General features: G+C 40.7%; 1 pseudogene; it reads right to left on the reverse strand.

The window, feature by feature from the left end:
- Positions 1-837: 837 nt before the first annotated feature.
- On the reverse strand, positions 838-6,318 carry LOC138046528 (uncharacterized; annotated as a pseudogene).
- Between the last annotated feature and the right edge of the window lie 389 nt (positions 6,319-6,707).

Here is a 6,707-nt window from a genome sequence, read left to right on the forward strand (position 1 = left end):
GCTGTTCGAACGAGAGTAAGGTAACCGAGGTGGATTAGCTGCTCAAACGAGAGTTATGTGTTGCACCAGCAGTAGCCCTATGATATCACCTTACTTTGTATAATAGCTTAGTTGTGTCTCATTTTTTGCTTTGAAGGCCAAAAACTGGTACGATACGATAGTTCTCGATGGGACCTTCAAAGTAGCCGAGTAGTAGCCGAGGTGAATTGGTAGGCGAGTAGTGATGTGATTTGATAAATGTTGTCTAGGGCAACACTTCTCTGTGCGCGTGCGTTGAAGTTCATATAATTTAAACAGTTCTAATAGGATTGATTACTCTCAATAACTATATTTTTTTGAGAGCTGCCTTGAGTTGTTATTGCTGGCTTCGCTGTTTTGTTTGCATTTATAAAATTGTTTCACAAGGCTTTGGCTAAACAATCAAAAAACTTCATCCAACATTGTGTTTGTCGAACCCGATGTTGTATGAAGGTTCTTGAATACTTAGTCAAAAAGGAATGCAAGAAGAAACCACACTAAATTCTTATTGATCATGAATTTTTCAGATTTGGTGGCTCCTAAAAAGTGCCGTTTGTAAGTTGGGTTTTCAGCATCTGGTGGTAGGGCCCATTGATATAACTGCACAGCTTCAGCAGACAGCGGGCTGTTATCTCACTGCTGTTGTAGTCCTGCCAGTACTTGAAAATCTTCGACTACAACAAGCCGTACTTTCTCCTCTGGATACGGAAAAAGCTTGCCGTCAGACACTAGTTGTATCTGGATCCATACGAGCCTGGCTTCCTGGTGCAGTAGCTCCATTACCAGGTAGAAGGGCAAGTGGACGCGATTGTTTCCCTTTCAGTTAAGGCTGTGGTGCCACCCCTCGATGTTGTTGTTCGTTCTAATAGGCAGCATGTAGACAGACCAGCAGAAAGGAGGCCACATTGTGCTGGTAACCCAGGTGTCAGCTAGGTACTTGACAAGTTCCCGAAGAGTCATGGTGGTGGTGATGTCTCTGAGATGCTGGAACATGGGTGGGATATCGGCTTCTGGTAGAAAGGGCAGGGCCATCATCTTTTGGATGTATTTGTATTTGGGGCTGTCTGCGCAGTAAGTTGGTTCCAGTCCTACCTCTTGAACCTAATAGAAAAAAATGATATTGTGAGACAAAGACAAGTACGCTTGACGAATTTCCTCGCTATTTGCTACTTAATTTATGGTAGAAAAGTCTGATCAAGTAAAGTAAAGTAAAGTAAAGCGACGATATTTAACGTTGATAACTCGTAACAGTAGCTTTAATTACTGACAATCCTGAAGTCGACAGTGCGCTCATTCTACTCCCCCCTCTCCATCAGTGCTCCGTTTTACAGGTATTTAAAGCTACTTAGCTACACGGAAAGGAAAGAAGTCGAAACAAGGATGCGAGATCCTCCTTTGTAGCTATAGACGGAGTGTAAGGCAATTCAATGACAATGTTTATAAGTAAACAGACCCACTTGTAAGCCAATTTACCGCAGGAAAAAAGATAAAAAGTTATTGTCCGGCTTAGTGATGGTTCGTAAAGAGAAAAACTGTGACCTCCGGCTTTTATTTTTATTTGTGTGTGAAAGTTATTGACGCTTACCTTTCTCCACAACGCTTGTGTCCAGTGGAACAGGCATCCTTGTAGAGGGATGTCTGGTAGCAACTGCCTGAGGACTGTCCACAGAGCACGCTTGAAGTCTAACGTTATTCTTCTTACAGCTGGTGCCGAGGGAAGTATGCTCAGCACCTCTTTTAGTACGGCACGATAGTCTCTTTTTTTCCTCCTGGACATGACGACAAACAGGAGGCAAACCTGTTTACCTTGATCTCCGCCCTTCAAGAGCGCATTGATTGTAAACAGCTGGCTAAAGGGCTAGCAACAGAGTTTGAAGGTCCCATCGATGTACCAGTTTTTGGCCTTCACTAACTGCTGAAGTTTCTCGCTGGTTGCAAACACCAAGTGCCACTTGCTGCGAATACAGACGTCAGCTTTCGGGAAATCGACAGGAATGTTTTCTTCCGAGATCTCAAACGGTAGGTCAGTCGGGTCTTCGGGCCTCAGTTGCTGTTACACCGCAAAATGTAACAACTAGCGCAAACTGTAACATTAATGCGAAATGTAACAACTTTTAACGCAAAACGTAAACCCCAACCCTAACCCTAACCCTGACGCAAAATGTAACGATTCCTTTAACGCAAATTGTAACAACTTTTCTGACGCAAAGTGTAACAACCGTCTTTAATGCGAAATGTAACTATGCAAAATGTAACAACCTTTTTGGTTAAGTTACATTACTATTTACTGTGTGTGGGTGGCTAAACTTGGTCACACCAATCTTCAGTAAACGTTATGAAGTATATATTTTCTTATTCCCAAATTAATAAAATTGTTGTTTATGTTACGAAAAAAGTGGGAAAGAAGAGCGAAGGGTCACAATATCCAGTTTTGTCAGGAGTACCCCAGGGAACAATCCTTGGACCCGTTTTATTTATTTTATATGTAAATGATATTTTAAAAAATACAACCACACTTTTGAATTTTCGGAACATGTTTCGATGTTTCAAACATCATCTTCAGCCATAGAGAGTGTAACATTAAAATTTTTTACAAGATAATTCGTATATATATATAACTATCAATACAATGATTCTTTGTAGTCGCTATCACTGGCTGGTCCCAAGGGAGTGAAAGCTAAGTTCCCACGTGGCACATGAACTTATACGTATTTACAGGGAACATAGCGCTCCTTGTGTAATACAACACGACCAAGAGACGGAATTCCATGGCGCAGTGTCTTGTCTTTGTAAAGCGCTCGAAATAAAAGTTATCCAAGTTCGCCCCTACCATCCTTAGTCACAAGGGAAAGTAGAGAGAGCTCACAGGACATTCAAGAAAAAACTAAGGTTTGGTTTTCTTGCTATGAGAAAGGCTGGAGTGAATTGGGTGAAGGGGCTTCTGACTTACGCCCAGGCGCTGAACCAAGGCTGAAAAGAGGAACTCTCTTGGAAATCACTCTTCGAAATATATTTTGTTCGAAAACCGATTTTTGTAGCTCAGACAGGTAACTCTCACACAGAAGAATGGGATGTGCCTTTGGATAAGTATGAAGAAATGGTGAGACCACGCCCAAGGGACTACAGAGGTCATTTCAAGAATATAAATGCTAAAAGAACACAAGCTTTGTCCGCTACTGAAAAATGCGCAAACTGAATGGTAGAGAGAGAAGCCAAAAAACATCCTCCATCAGTTTATAACGTTGGTGAGACTGTTCTTATCCGATATCCTGGCACTGATAGTAAGCTAGTCTAGAAAAGATATGTCTTAGAGGCACAAGTCTCAAAAAGAAATATCGAAAAAGATTTGTACAAAGTTGCATTTCCTTCGGCGATATCAGATATCAAATGAACAAGTGGATTTCAGTTTGTGATATAACCAGTACAACCATGGACAAAGAGAGGGAGAAAAAAAAAAAGCAAAGAAGAGAGAAGCGAGAAGTGCTAAAGCGGATCATTGTAAAAAGTATAAATTTGCATACAATAGTGAAAGAGTCTTCATGAAAGATCGTCTAGACTCGACCCATTTCCGTATTTCATATGATCCTCCGGGAGATGGAAACTCAATTTTTACCGTTGTTTGCGCATCACTTAGAATCATTGGACTGTACCGATCATTGGTACAATATTTGGAAAACAACCCCCACATGCAAAACTTTACCGTGGTTCCATGGCCTACATATCTAGAAAATATGGTGAGGGGCGGTACCTACGGTGATCACCTTACCCTGCAAGCTGCGGCAGACCTCTTAAATGTGGAGTTTATAGTCATTTCTTCCCTTGGACCTGCTGCCACAACAATTATATTGCCAACGGATTCGCTCGCTCTTTGCAGTTTCCATATTGGTCATTTTGCAGAAGGTGATGGTGAGCACTACATCAGACTGCAAAACGATCCCATTTGGCAAGACATTTGTAGCGAGGAGACAGCAGTAGAATCAGACATAATACCAGCGTCCAAAAGGAATAATGCCCAAGAACCATCGTACTCATTGTCTGGAACAAGCAACATTAACGTCAAGGCCGCTATTGAACACAGCCACTCCCAAGAGCTAATCAGTGAAATGCCAGTTTCAGATTGAGACAGTAAAAGTCAACCTCCGTTTCCACCAACTTGTGCTTTTGACCTGTCTTTGAGTGAAGCTCCAGTAAACGACACTGCAGTATTGCCACACCGTTCATCATTTTTAGGTTCAGCTGACCAAGCACCTGTATGAAACCAAGACGTTCTAGAGCACATCATAATGCTGACGCTTGCAATGTTCCTGTATATGAGGCAACCCTTACGGGTTGTTTCTAGGTTCTTTAGAGAGATCGTTGACAAGGAACCACTGCCGAAGATATATGTACCAGAAATTAATAATATCGCCGATATTCGTCACGTCAGCGTGTGAAAAATTATTCTCATGAAAGGGAAGGCAAGCGGAGTAGTTATTCGGCTGTGTGAAATAATCAATCACGTTAAGTGGGCGTCAGCATGGCTAAGCCTTATTGCATCAGGACTTGGCTGGTATAGCATCTTGCGAATCTATTGGAAGAACCAAAAGAAATGAAATATGATGATAAATATCATAGAAAAGGCTTACCCTTCAAACTTTTATAATATGGTGTTTAGCGTTCCCGTTTTGCCGTTGATTTTTAGAACCTTGTTAGTTGTTACATTGCAGAAAGAATCGTTTACCTTTATCAGTGTTATAGTTTATCCTGTCAGTATACTAGCCCACTTTCGGGCTAGCAGGTTCGTGCTTCTACCGTGTATGATAACGGAAATATAAGCAATTTTTCAGTCATGTTACTTCTGACTAGCGTCTCAGACAGTGGCTGACAGGTGTTGGTAATTGTGCGTGCCTTCAGACATGGTGTGCGAATTTTGTTATTTTTTTGTAAATAAAAAAACTTCATTTAAGTGTCGAAGTATTTAGCACTGTACCGCTATTTGGGGACACTATAAATCGGTGAAATAAATACGCAAACTGACATAACATATGTTGAAAATCCTAACTGGTTGGAGGAAAACGAATTGTCTATTTACAGAGCATGGCCTTGGATTTGAGAACATTGCTACCGTGAAACAAATCCAAGTGGTCCGAGCAGGCCTTGAACCTAGGCCCTCCAAATTACAAGTATGGGACCCTAACCACTAGGCCACGCCGCCTCCCCATAAAAGATATAAAGGGCCCACGGACGGATTTTTCGAGCATTGCTAGGGAAGTGAAATGTTACTTCCGGTGACTGACGTCATCATATAGCGAGCTGACCAGAAAACCCAGCCACAAGCAAAAATCACCACACGAACTGTTGTTTCCATCCAAGAATTTTCCTCGCCCTTTCTCGCACTTGTTCTCAGATCAACTGCGTATGCGTAGACAAACTGACTTCCGGTTTGAGAAAAAACCTAAATTTCCGGGGGTCTTTAAATTGAATTAATTTTTTTTCATATGGCATGTTTCACCTCCAAATGCAGAATATAGGTAAGCATTGATTTTTTCAAATCATCTTTTTTGAAAATTTTATGGATATTTCAGTATCGTTTCTCTCTAAAAAGAACATTTTTCAAAAAAAAGAAAACCATGCTTGGCTGCATGCAAAAACGAATACAAATTATGAAACCACTGATTAACTACCCAAATTGTGTAGCACATAGACAAATTTAGAGTTTTCTTTTATTGGTCACCATGGGCGTGGCTTGATGACATCATATTTAGGGTGATTGGTCAGTTAGAAACTGACCAAAATAATCTCAAATTCTCTCAAATTAGTTAACTATTACATCCTTAGCAATGCACCCCAAAACATACGTCAGTAGGCCGTTAAAGATATTAAGTCGAGTTGCTGTGTGCCCTTGAGCACGAACGGACAGACACGGACTTGGCATGACAAACACGAAAACTTTTTGTTTCAACAAAAGAAAATCCTGAACTGATCATGTGATCTGTAGGTTGGTATAATTTGCCTGACAGGAGATGTTTAGCTTGACAAAAAGGTTAAATCTCCTTTTTTATATATCAAGACCAGAGTTGTTACATTTTGCCTCGTTACATTTCGCGTTAAAGATGGTTGTTACACTTTGCATCAGAAAGTTGTTACAATTCTCCTTAAAGAAATTGTTACATTTTGCGTCACAAGTTGTTACCTTTCCGGTTAATGTTACATTTTGGTCAAAAGTTGTTACATTTTGGTCAAAAGTTGTTTGATTTCACGTTAATGTTACATTTTGTGGTGGAACAGTTGCTGTCTCAGTCTGTTTGCAGCCCTGGCCATATTCTCTGGTTTTGGTTCTGGAAGGACAGGGATTTTTGTCGATCCGCTCCTCCAGCAGCACTTCATTAACTATGGCTGGAGCCAGCCGGAACAAGTTGTCTCGTACTTCCTATGATAACAAAATAATATAGGTTAATATGTGTTTCTCAAGAAATTAATATCCTAATTTAATTATGGCTGTCTCACAAGGACTGGAAACAACCAAATTCACGAATTTGACTGAAAAATCATTGAAGGTAAAAACAAAAACTTGAATATATAATAATTATTTACCTGTTTCACACGAGCCTGGATCTGGGTTGAGGATAGTACACCAAATTCTCCAGAGTGATCATGCATTCCTGGGAAGAATGCACCGTCTTGCTGAATCACTGAAGCTTTGCACGGGT

Source organism: Montipora capricornis, chromosome 4, assembly GCF_036669925.1.
Source record: "Montipora capricornis isolate CH-2021 chromosome 4, ASM3666992v2, whole genome shotgun sequence".
Classification (NCBI taxonomy): domain Eukaryota; kingdom Metazoa; phylum Cnidaria; class Anthozoa; order Scleractinia; family Acroporidae; genus Montipora; species Montipora capricornis.